The sequence below is a fragment of the Vicia villosa genome, unplaced genomic scaffold (genome assembly GCF_029867415.1).
Source record: "Vicia villosa cultivar HV-30 ecotype Madison, WI unplaced genomic scaffold, Vvil1.0 ctg.002230F_1_1, whole genome shotgun sequence".
NCBI classification, from domain to species: Eukaryota; Viridiplantae; Streptophyta; class Magnoliopsida; order Fabales; family Fabaceae; genus Vicia; species Vicia villosa.
Window position 1 is genome coordinate 55,090 of NW_026705871.1, and position 14,090 is coordinate 69,179.

The following is a 14,090-nucleotide window of genomic DNA, read 5'->3' on the forward strand; positions in this document are numbered from 1 at the left end:
CAAAATTTCACCTACAAACTGAAAAAAACTTCCAACATGAAAGTTGTAGATTTTGATCCAATGAACAACTTTGACACATATAATTGTTTTCCATAAGATCAACCATTTAAGAGATATGGTGCTTCAAAGTTGGCATCTTTGGAAAATTTCACTTAAAACTTCATTTTCTTCAAAGTTCATGGATCTTTTTCACCCATTTCCTTAAAGGTCTTGAAGAAACTTCCAACTAGGGTTTTGAAGTGTGTAACATGAGCTTTCCAAAATGTCCAAGAGCATGAAAAAATATGGAGTGTAGCCATGGTTTTTAATTTTGACATTAGTGATCATTTTCACTTGAATTTTCACCATTTTTCACTAAGTTTCAAGACTACATGACCTATAATCCAAGTAATGATGCATAGAAGCAATAATTGAATGATATTTTCTGATTTGAAGATCAGAATGGAAGAGGATAGGAAGCTTGGAATTTAACCATGGTTTAGTAACTTTAACCATATGCATTTAATGTAAAAGATTCTTTTCTATCCCTTAAGCCAAATCATCAAACTTTGAAGCAAGTTGCAAAGCTCTGAATTCAGAATCCATGGCCTATAAATAGAGATCATTTCCACTCTTCAAATCACACCAAAACCTCACAATTATAGGTTTTCTCTCTTCTTTCTTGAATTGCAAGTTTCATAGTTTTCAAAGAGGTAGAAAACTCAACCTCCAAACCCTTTGAGTTATGGCCAAAGTGATGGTTCTAACATCTCATAAACATCATTTGGGATGTGTTTGAATCATTCACACACCCCAAAAACACATAAAACTCAGAATCACTCTTCAACCTCCATGTTTGCACATAGTGAACCTTATCATGCCAATTTCCATTCCAGATCATTTCTGTCCAAATTAACACTTCCAACACCTTATATACATCACATATGAACTATCCCAACACCCATCATCAATCAAAAACTTCAGAATCATCAAGTTCGATTCACTCTTGAAGCATCTGCAGATCGGGTACCATGGTCATGCTCAGATGAATCCAGGTGGTTCCAAGCATCCAGACACCTTCCATAATCATCATTGAAGCTATCCAGATCGATACAAAGCATCTGTAACACCTCTATTGAAGAATCAAATCTCCAGTTTTGCCGTTTTTGAAGGTAAGCTTCATGAACTTCAAACTCTATTCTCCATGCATCATAAATGAAATATGAACATACCATCTTGTTTCTGCACCTATGAGGATCATTAACCCTCAATCAATTGCATCATAACTTGCACATACACGATTTCACAATGATTTGTCATATTAGGGTTCTTCGTGTTCATCAGAAAATTAACCATCTTAGAGCAAAAATAAATGAAATTAAATGGCACCATCATGTTCCTGGTGAAAAATCGAGCAAGATAGGCTATTCACTTGATCAAAACAACACAGTTTTAGAGATTTTCAAATTTCAGTTGGGATTGTGTTCTTGGCGCGTTTTTTGGTTCAGAAATTTCAAATATCAATTTCAAAATATAATTAAATGGAAGTGTACGTATTACAAGCCACAAGCGTGGCTCAGTTGGCAAGTGTTTTGGTTGGTGAGAGAGAGAGGGCGTGAGTTCAAACCCTGGCAGGACCAAACCATTTTTTTTTACAACTATTTTCTTTCATTTTTTAACAAACTTCATCTAATTAATTAACCATTCAAATCAACTTATTTTTTCTTCATTTTTTACACACCTTTTATTTAATATACATATTTTAACAATATCAAAAAAAATCACAAAAAAAGGATTTATTTAATATGCTTTTAATTAGGTTTAAAATGATACATTTTTAAGTGTTTCTAAATACTTTAAATATTGTTTTTCATTTAATTTTTAACCTAATCACTTGTAAATATTTTTTGTGATCAAACCCTAATCATTTAGGTCTTAATTGAGTATTAAAACTTGTTTTAACTTAATTAAGTTGTTTTCTTTCAAAATTCAAATCGTTTTAAGACGAGCGATCGCGATTCTTTTTCAAAACGATAAACCATTTCTTTTTAACCGTTGATTAAATCTTTTTGATTGATCAATTGATTTTCAAAACGAAGTGGGGCCTCTCGAATATTAGAGAGTGTAAGTCCCATTTCTTTTCCTTTTGTACAGTTTTTTTCAAAACAATAAAACTTCTTCAAAATAAAATCTTTTCAAATAATTTTCAAATCATTTTCAAAACAACCAAACTTCAAAGAAGCAAAACTTTTCAATATACCATGGGCCTCCATGTAGGTATAAGTCCCAAGCCCCTTTTGTACATACCCATTCCCGTACATGAAATTAGGTATTTCATTGTACGCCTTTTTGTACATACCTCGATCAGTTTGTTTTTTAACTTTGAATAACAAATCAAAAATGAAGGTTTCTTTAAATCTTCCCAAAAATACCATGGGCCTCCATGTAGGTATAAGTCCCAAGCCCCTTTGTAAATACCTGTTTACATAGCTTTGAATAAATTCAAGTGGACCTCTCCTCGAGTATAAGTCCCGAGCCCCCGTGTATACAAATGGATCATGCTTACAGGTATATTTCCTTCATAAACTCCATTATATACACACACTTTGTCATATATATAATTGTTCATACCTGTTCATGTTTGTTCATACTTGTTCATGTTTGTTCATATGTGTGATATGTGTGCTTGTTCAACTTAGTACAACACTAGGTTCCCCATAGCCTCCTATTGGGCTTCGTGCAAAGAATCTCCCTTAGTTTAGGTTAGGACATAGAGTATGGTTTCCCGGTGAAATCGCTCTAAGAGCTCAAACCAACTATACCATGCCTCCCCTTGGGCTTTGTACAAACGAGTGACCCTCCCATAGCCTCCTCTTGGGCTTACAATGCAAGGACCCTCGATTGTCCCTCCCATAGCCTCCTCTTGGGCTTACAATGCAAGGACCCTCGGATAGCCTCCTCTTGGGCTTCGTACAAGGACCCACGGGCTTCTTATAAGCATCCCCAATATCCAAATCAAATACCCTAGGAGATTAGACATTTTTCATCTCTATGATAGGAGTATCTCTTCTATATCATCACAAACAATTAATCAATCAAACTTCTTTTTGCCACAAGGCTGGCTAATCAATCAAACCGTTTTGCCACCGTACTGGCTGATTAATCAAAGTTTTTGTCACAAGGCTGACTTCATTGAAACTTTTGCCACAAGGCTGGCTGATTAATCAAAACTTTTTGTCACAAGGCTGACTTCATTGAAAGTTTTTGCCACAAGGCTGGTTAAACAAACAAAAACATCTTTATCATTCTAAGCGCCATAAGTGGCATGGCCCCGGGCTTATAATGAAAAGATTTTCAAACAAAAATCAAACAGATGTATGTGATGATATAGATTAGATACATCGAACATTTAGATGACATTTGTCTCTTATCCTTTGCTTCCACTAGCATAAGTGGGAACTACGATTGCTCTGACTTTCTCAACATCCCTTTGAGAATACGTAGGCACAAGGTCATATCCTTGGCGAGAAAAACTTCTCTCTCAAACCACTCAAACCTTAGCACCCGTAGACCCCGAGCTACAGATGCTCTGATTCCCTCTAAGGGATATGTATGCAGAGGATCGCGATGATCTTTGCGAGCATAATCAAACAAACACCTTAGGTCCCACCTATTTCACAACAGAACCTCCGCCATAACATAGAATGAAAAACAATAAAGAATCCTATAGAGTACTATAGATACGTTGGGTGCTAATACCTTTCCTTCGTATAACCAACCCTCTTACCCAAGATCTCTCCCCCCTCTTCTTAGGTTATTGCAGCTTTTTTCCTTTTCCTCCTTTGGAAATAATAAAAAGTTTGGTCGAAACAAAGAAAAATCATTTTTTTATGAGCACTCGAGCCCAAAGAAGGCATCAGGTGTCTCATCCCACAAAAAAGAGGAACAAAACGATTTTTCGCCCGCGACACCAGCTGCATCTTGTTAAACTACTCTTGGAGATCTCCTACAAGATTACGCTGATTTATGCTATCGCCTTGATCATGATAAATCTCATTGCCATCATAAGGAACAGTGTGAACCGTAGGGGTCGAAACTGTCATAGTGGGTTGAGAAAGTGCCATAGTGATTTGGGAAAAAGTTACCCCCTGATTTGGAGTGAATAGTGAACTTTGTGCAGCGGGCGCTTCAGTTGTGGTTGTTTGAACCCCAGAGAAATTATGGCGAAAACCTGCACCAAAGCTGAAAGGCGTGCCCCAACCTTCTGGCATGGAGAAAGATGGAATACTGAATGCAACTGTAGAAACTGGAGTAGTGACTTCAGATGTCACTGTTGCTTGACTGTTTGGTGGCGGCGGCTGATTCTGTGCGGCCATTAAGGAGTCAACCAGAGTAGTGAGACTTTCCAACTTCTCCTGAAGGGTGGTCACTGTACCACAAAGCTCAATATTCTCTTGTTCAGAGTGTTCCATTACTCTTCTTCTGCTTGAACGAGTATTGTATCTGTGATCATATTGCGAGCGCGGTCGAGAAACTTTGAGACGCGACAGCTTGACGATCTATTGGAGAAAGATCCAAAAGATGAGACTCTATACAACGGACTCGATATGCAGAATGATGTATGCAAAAAGAAATTTATGATTTTTCCAAATATTTTTAAAGATTATTTCCTTGCAAACATTTGAACACAAACTATTCTTTTATTGAATAAATGGGAAATGTTACAACATTGGAGCGTAGCTCCTTACAAAAGCAAATGATAAATAAAAAGCTAAACAATCCTAAGCATCCTCATCAGACGAAGAACCAAATGCGTTGTGCAGCTTGAGCTTCAGGATTTCTTTCCCATAGTGAGCTTTCAATTCGGCCTTTTCGGTCCTTAGCTTGTCAACAACATTCTTCCAGTCGTCAGGAGTCGGAGCGTTGCTTGTTGAACCTTCAAGATTTTTCTTGCTTTCTTTGATGTATCTCTTGATTGCAGCGTCCTTCTGACGAATCTTCTCATCTTTGCTCATGAGCCATCCATCTTGATAATAGAGAGTTTCTTCGTGATCTTTCACTCTTTTCTTCAACTTTCTATTTTCCACATCAGTTCTATGAAACTTTTCTTCCCAAGCGTCTTTTTCTACCCTCATCTTAGCCAAAGTGTCTTGGTATTCCTCCATAGTGGGAATGTTGGGTCGTTGAGACACTGCAGGAAACATGGGTTTTTCATAAGCATAAGGCATTTGGAACTCTTTTGCTCTTTTCTTTACCTAGTAGGTGTAGGCGTCCATGGCAATGCAATTTCTTGCCTCACCTTTTTCTTTCCATCGGACGTCGTACCAAGCTCTCACCATTCTTGCTTTCAACCTTTGAGGATTATCCCCTTCTCGGTAGAAGTAGCCTTCCACTGAGGGACCAATGGGTTTAGTTGAATTTGCATACCCGAGTTGTCGTCGGGCTAGGACCGGATTGTAGTTAATTCCTCCTTGTGTACCAATGAGGGGTACGTTGGCGAATTCTCCGCAACTGTCAATGGTTTCTGTACCACAGCGAGCCAAGGTATACCAATGAATATCATTATTAGTAAGAGACATAAGTCTTCGAGGCCAACGTAAGCCTTCTCGGTTTTCCGTGAAGATAGGAGACTCAGGTAAGTGTGAAACAATCCATTTGAACAACAGAGGTGCACAACATACAATGATTCCACCGCCTTGGCGATTCCTATGATGGACAGAGAAATACATGTCACCAAGTAAAGTCGGAACAGGATTTCCATTCAAAAAGATCTTTATGGCGTTGATATCGACAAAGTTGTCGACGTTGGGAAACAGAACTAACCCATTGATTGATTGTTTGTGATGATATAGAAGAGATACTCCTATAATAGAGATGATAAATGTCTAATCTCCTAGGGTATTTGATTTGGATATTGGGGATGCTTATAAGAAGCCCGTGGGTCCTTGTACGAAGCCCAAGAGGAGGCTATCCGAGGGTCCTTGTATTGTAAGCCCAAGAGGAGGCTATGGGAGGGACAATCGAGGGTCCTTGCATTGTAAGCCCAAGAGGAGGCTATGGGAGGGACACTTGTTTGTACAAAGCCCAAGGGGAGGCATGGTATAGTTGGTTTGAGCTCTTAGAGCGATTTCACCGGGGAACCATACTCTATGTCCTAACCTAAACTAGGGAGATTCTTTGCACGAAGCCCAATAGGAGGCTATGGGGAACCTAGTGTTGTACTAAGTTGAACAAGTATATATAACACGATCACAAACATGAACAAGTACGAGCAAATATGAACAAGTACATGAACAAATATGAACAAGTATGAATAAGCACATATATATGACAAGGTGTGTGTATAAAATGGAGTTTATGAAGGAAATATACCTGTAAGCATGATCCGTTTGTAAACACGGGACTCGGGACTCATACTCGGGGAGAGACCCACTTGAGTTTATTCAAAGCTATGTAAACAAGTATTTACAAGGGGCTTAGGACTTATACCTACATGGAGGCCCATGGTATATTTTTGGGAAGATTTAAAGAAAACCTTCATTTTTGATTTGTTGTTCAAAGTTAAAAAACAAATTGATCGAGGTATGTACGAAAAAAGTGTTTGTACAATGAAATACCTAATTTCATGTACAGGAATGAGACTTATACCTATGTGGAGGCCCATGTTTTATTTTATAAAACATGGTTGATTGTTTTGTTAAAAACGAGAGGTTTCGTCGTTTTAAAACTGTTTGAAAGTTTTGTTTTGAAAAAGTTTTCTGTACAAAGAAAAACTGTACAAATAAAAAGGAAAGGGACTTATACTCTATAATATTCGAGAGGCCCACATTGTTTTGAAAATCAATTGATCAATCAAAAAGATTTAATCAATAGTTTCTTTTGAAAAGAAGAATAAAAAAGAAATGGTTTATCGTTTTGAAAAGAATCGTGATCACTTGTTTTAAATAAATAAATATTTTTTGGTGATTTTTTTTGGTATGCATAAAATACATATATTAAATGAGGAGTGTACAAAAAATGAAATTAAAATGAGTTAATTTTATTGGTTAAAATGATTGGTGAAGTTGTGTAAAAAAATTAAAGAAAACAAGTGGTAAAAAAATGGTTTTGTCTCCACTAGGGCTTGAACCCACGCCCTCTTTCTCACCAGCCAAAACACTTGCCAATTGGACCACGCGCGTGGTCTGTTTAAAATTTGCAACGAATGAATTATATTTTTGAATCAATTCCTAATTTCAGTTTCAAAATCTGGCGCCAAGAACACAACCCTAACTTGAATTTGAAAAATCTGAAAACTGAATCATTTTGATCAAGTGAATAGCCTATCTTGCTCGATTTTTCACAAGGAACATGATGGTATCATTTAATTTTATTTATTTTCACTCTAAGATCATTAATTTTCTGATGAACACGAAGAACCCTAATCTTATGATTCAATCTGAAATCGTGTATGTGCAAGTTATGATGCAATTGATTGAGGGTTAATGATCCTCATGTGTGCAGAAACAAGATGGTATGTTCATATTTCATTTATGATGCATGGAGAATAGAGTTTGAAGTTGATAGCACTTACCTTCAAAAACGACCAAACTGAGAATCGAATCCTGCAATAGAGGTGTTACAGAAGTTGTTTGATGATCTGGATAGCTTCAATGGACCTTAGGGAAGGTGTTTGAATGCTTGGCATGGATTGAATTCATCTGGATCATTCCATGAAACCCGATCTGCAGTAGGGCCAAGTGTGAATCGAGCTTGATGATTCTGAGGTTTTTGGTTGATGATGAGTGTTGGGATAGTTCATATGAAGTATATGGATGGTGTTTGAAGTGTTAGTTTGGACAGAAATGAGCCTGAGTGAAATTTGGCATGATAAGGCTCAATGTGTGTTCATATGGAAGTGAGGTAGTGATTCTGAGATTTGAGGTGTTTTGGGGTGTGTGAGTGGATCAAACACATCCCAAATGATGTTTATGAGATGTTAGAACCATCACTTTGGCCATAACTTCAAGGATTTGGAGGTTGAGTTTTCTACCTCTTTGAAAACTATGAAACTTGCAATTCAAGAAAGAAGAGAGAAAACCTATAATTGTGAGGTTTTGGTGTGATTTTGGAAGTGATTTGAACCTCTATTTATAGGCCAAGAGTTCTGAACTCAGACCTTTGCAAGTTGATCAAGAAGTGATGATTTGGCTTAAGAGATAAAATGGAATCTTTCACATTAAATGCAAATGGTTAAAAGTGACTAAACCATGGTTAAATCTCAAGCTTCTTATCCTCTTCCATTCTGATCTCAAACCAGAAAAATATCTTCCAATTATTGCATTGGTGTGTCATCACTTGGATTATAGATCATGTAGTATTGAAACTTAGTGAAAATGGCTTGAAATTTCATGCATAATGACCTCTAATGACAAAATTCAAAACCATGGCTACACTCCATATTTTTTCATGCTCTTGGACATTTTGGAAAGCTCATGTTATGTACTTCAAAACCCTAGTTGAAAGTTTCTTCAAGACCTTTAAGGAAATGGGTGAAAAAGATCCATGAACTTTGAAGAAAATGAGATTTTAAGTGAAATTTTCAAAAGATACCAACTTTGAAGCTCCATATCTCTTAAATGGTTGATCTTATGGAAAAAAATTATATGTGACAAAGTTGTTCATCGGATCAAAATCTACAACTTTCATGTTGGAAGTTTTTTTCAGTTTGTAGGTGAAATTTTGAGTTATTCCCTTCCAAAGTTTGGAAAAAACCATTGAAAAACACTTAGAAAATTTTCTAAGTATGAAAGTCAAACTTTTGACTTTTTGATTCTTGATTGATTTTCTTGATTTTCCTTGATCAAATGACTTCATATATCATATATTGATGATTTGAAGCTTCAAAAGTCATGGTTGACCAAAATTCCCCAAAAGTCAATGGTGATCTTGTACAGTTGACTTTTTCAGACGAATCGCGTTTCTGGAGATTTCAAATGAATCAAGCTATCCTCATCAAATGAGTGGTATGAATGGATCATATTGAGGTATTGGAGGATATTGAATCATAGTTTGAGTTGTAAAACCATGTCCTGATTAAAAAGTCAGTTGTTCAGATGAATTAGGTCAAAAACCCTAATTGTCGACCAGATGAAATTGATGATTGTAGGTCTTGAATTGAGATACAATTTCCATTGTATATTGTCATAGGGATTATTTGAAGATGATTGAGGCCTTTGATTGACTTCCTGGGGATTTTTAGGGTTTCTCAAATGTGATCCCTGATTTCAGTCCCTGATAGTTCAAAACCCTAATCTGATGATTTGAGATTTCACTGTTGATCAATCTTTGTGTAGGAGATGTTCTGAGCCAATGGATTAAGTCAAAATGATGCACTTGGGGTCTTGAGGTCATTTCCCAAGTCATTAGGTCAAATCCTGAGCAAAAGTAAGGGGTGTGCTATCTTTAGTCAAAACCCTAATTTGGTTGATTCAGTGCCTTTGAGCTTGTTGAAATGAATCTTTGGGGACCAAATGTTGATTGTTGATGAAGATTATTCATTTGAGATGAAGGGGGAACAAAACCCTAATTGATTGTTGCTTGTACTGATGAGTGATTTCTTGTTTAAATCCTGCTGAGTCACAAGTAACAAACACAGGCTATGCAATTTGTTAGAGATGCAAATGATGCATATGCTATGATATGAGGTGGTATCTTAGGTCAAAAATTGGGGTATGACAGTGATGTTTTATTTTTTTTTAAAAAAGTTGAAATTTCTTAAGTCTAGAGTATATTGGAGTGGAAAGTAAAGAGAATGAGAAAGAGATTTGAATACAAATGTTCAAAAATATTGGTGCTCTGTCATTCTTTATAAAGTGTCATTGTTCATTGAAATTTTGATATTAATACCATAATTTGGTTCCCATAGAGCATCAACAATAGCATCCATTTTTGTGGTCAATGTTTGGTCTGTTGCGATATAAGTTTTTATTATGGAACTAAACAAAGTAGTAATTTAGCAGATAATTGTAATCACCATATCACAATTTGTATCATCAATAAGCTTTCCAAGATGTTAAAATATTCTATAAGTAACTTTAGGCGGCTTAAAGTTTCCATACATTTATGGAGAAATCCATGATTGCTTGTTCAAATATGATTCATTATAATTCAAAAATACCGATTAGCATATGATGCTCGAAAACTCATCCCCACTAATGGCAATTGTAAATAGCCTAAATTTGGAGGATAAAACTCGGGAGTAACCAATAAGCATAAAACCTTTGCGTATGAGGGACTCTTACATGACTTGTATATTTTTAACTAACAACAACATTGAAAGGTAGACCAACATTAAAAACTCCATCTTGCAAAGGCACATAAACTTGTTGCTCATCTTCATTCAGATTAATCCTTTTATTATTATTTTGGTTGAAATTTTTTCTCCTTGAATGACCCGCCATATTAAGGTTATGAAAATATATCCCATTGGGTATGCTAACTCTCTTCCATTAATTTATTCCTTTTTAACAAATGAACACTAAGATTACTCCAAAACTAGAGTAATATATTTTTGGGGTTCTAAGTTGATAGGTTTACATGTTAAAATTTAAATTATAGTTATTGAGAGTCTGATATATAAGCTAACGGGGAAGTAAATGCAAAACAGTGATAAGAAACAAAAAGAAGAATAAAGGGATTAAATTAATAACACAACTGAGTTACACACACGACTTGACGTCACCACCAATGAGATTTTTATATCCGATGTATGTGTGTGTGCGTGAATGTGAAATTTATTTGATATGATTTTGGAGTGGAAATGAACTCCTTGAAGATGGAGAATGATCTACCATGTTACATGCACACAACATGACTCCACGTCCCTTAGAAACTCCTTGTGAATTCTTTCTTGCGTATTTTAAAGAATCTAATTATTATAATTTTCAACTCCTTCAAACGTTTTGTATACTAACGCAAACTTTGAAATTCCGGGGGAATAAATATCTTCAAGAACATGAATGATATGACCTTTGTTTTCAGGGCCCACGAATCAAAATGCTGCCACATATAATTTAATTTCAAAATTAAATTTTACATATTCAAATTTGATATTAAATAAGTTTTGAAGAAAAATTATACATCCGCGAAAAGAACACATGTAAGTAAATAATACTTGGCATGCTAAAGTCCAAATTTGACATTTTGTGTATAATTTAAATTGTTAGTTGATTCAACATGTTAAAAGGAAATTTATAATAAATAACCTAAAATAATGCTCTTTAATTACATTAAAAGTTTTAATGATTTATTAACTCTTTTGGTTTTTTAGATAGATATTGTATTTTTTTCATTGGATGTTACTTTCTAAACCTATTTCTTTAAATTTACTAATATTCTTACACATCACAATAACTTTCTTCTTTCTATAGTATATATACATTCAAAAGTAAATATAACAGAATTATTATGATTTCTAATTTGAGTGTATGGATATTATTTTTGGAGAGTTTAGATGGATAGGAAAAAAATAGAAAGTGAAACAACAACAATAAGAACACTAATGACAACAAATATTATTTTTGGCATAATGAATATGTGTCTATTGATGTATATGTGTTGGACATTATCAATTAGATCTGACATCATAACATTACAAAAATAAAAAATAGTTAAACAAGTTCCAACTAACATTTGAAAGATTGCTACGAAAAAGAAAAAGGAGCAAGTATATATAACATTGATAATTCTCATTTCCAAACACACATCAATATAATTAGTTCTTTCCTAACTTTTTATAGCACCATGAAGATCTTGTTTCTCTTTAGTATCACCATTGCATGTGGTGTTTTGGGAAATATCATTTCAAATGCTAATCCTCTACCGTACCAAGCCATATTTAACTTTGGCGACTCTACAAGTGACACCGGAAATTCCGCATTTGACCATGTACCAATGGATAAAAATAGTCCTTATGGTTCAACGTACTTCAAACATCCATCGGGACGATTGTGTAATGGGAGACTCATCATAGATTTCATAGGTAATTTAACACATTACTCTTTTCATAATACCTTATGGCTTGACGTATTTTAATATAGTTGATAGAATTAACATCAATAATACTTAACGTTGACATATTTTTGAGCGAGAAATTCACTAGCTCACGATCATTTTAATTACAGCTGAAGCATACGGGTTACCATTTTTACCGCACTATAAAAATATCACCCAAAGTCAAGATGACATAAAAAAGGGAGTTAATTTTGCATATGCCGGTTCAACTGCACTTGACTTCAAGTATTTTGATCGTAGTGGAGTTAGACCACTAGCGACAGAAAACTCATTGAATTTGCAGTTTGGTTGGTTTAAAAAGATAAAACCATCCTTATGTAAAAGCAAAGAAGGTTTTTCCCTAACTTCTTGCATATTATATATTTTTTTGTCACTTACATAGATTTTATTTTATATGACTAACATATTTTTGTTTTCTTACTGAATTCTTAGAGTGCGATAGCTTCTTCAAATAATCACTGTTTCTAGTGGGAGAGATTGGTGGGAATGATGTTTTTTCTCATATTTCTAAAACTGTTACAGAACTTCGTGAAATAGTTCCTTTAATCGTCGAATCCATTACAAATACAACTTCAGTATGTTATATCAATTTTTAAAAGTTAAATATTTTTTCATTTGTAGAATAACTATGTTAAGTATTAATATGGTTGAGTATATCATATTCTTTGATAAATGTAAATGATTTATTTATAACTCTATGCTAGGCATTAATTGAAGAAGGAGCAGTAGAGCTAGCGGTTCCAGGAAACTTTCCAATAGGCTGCAATGCTGGATTATTGTCTCCGGTGAATAGTAAGAAGAAAGAAGACTATGATGAATTTGGATGTTTGATATCTTACAACACTTTTACTGAATACTTTAATGAGCAACTAAAAAGTTCTATAGAGACATTAAAACAGAAACATCCTCAAGCTAAGATAGTATATTTTGACTACTACAACGATGCCAAACGTTTATATGAAGCACCAGAACAATATGGTTTGTGGAGATAGTATTTTCTTTTCCTATCAAGTTTACGTTAATTTATTCTTGTACAATTATTTTTAACACGTTCCTTATTATTTGTACATTAATGTTGCAGGATTTACTTCTGATAAGGTTGAGTTTTTGAAAGCTTGTTGTGGAGGTGGTGGAACTTACAATGTTAATGAAAAGTTTTGTGGATCTCCCGGTACAACAGTTTGCTCTGATCCAACAAAACAAATAAATTGGGATGGAGCCCACTTTACTGAAGCAGCACACAGGCAAATAGCAAAAGGTTTAGTGGAAGGACCTTTTGCAAATCCTTCTCTAAAACCCGCTCCTTTCAAGATAGCATAGAGCTAATAACTGCGCACTTTATTAAATACATTTTTTGACGATTTTTACATATGATTATACTTAATCTCTACTAGAAGAATTTCAAATGTATTCTATGAGGTGAATGTCAGTTTATTTTTAAATTGAATCATTATCGATAAATGAAATAAAAATGCCTTTAAATTTGTGGTAGTTATATATGTAAACGATTTATTTATCTTCATATAATAATAATAATTATTCTCATTGTTTGAATTAAAAATTATTTTTGTTGTGATTTAATTATTATTCTTTTAAAGAAACAAATACATTTTTAAACACTTAGACATGAAGGTTCTATTGAGGAAAATGTTCTTTTTCATGTATTTTTTCTTGTCAAGCTTTAATTTTGAGATCAATTTGGAATTATTTGCCCATTTTGATTTACCTTTAAGTTTAAGTATAACCATTTTCTTTAGAATATCGTAGTTAAGACCTGCTGCAATCATTTGCACTACTTTAAATTTTTGGATCATAGTCATGCACCTATATTTCATTTTGTATCCGTCTAGTGGTATAATTATCAATTACTTAGTGCATTTATTTTGTATTTTAGCCACAACGTAACATTAATATTAGTTTCTCCTATAAATACGTTTTTTTTAGAAAAATAGTTTCTAAGTGTTTCGAATTGAAAATTGAATTTGATGGTAAAGTGGGAAATCAAGGGAACATAACTTTATTCAAATAACGAGGAAATTAATTCCATTTAAATAATC

At 34.4% G+C, this 14,090-nt stretch overlaps 1 pseudogene; it reads left to right on the forward strand.

The window, feature by feature from the left end:
• The first annotated feature begins 11,763 nt into the window (after positions 1–11,763).
• Positions 11,764–13,353, forward strand: LOC131638247 (GDSL esterase/lipase At5g45910-like; annotated as a pseudogene).
• Positions 13,354–14,090: the final 737 nt, after the last annotated feature.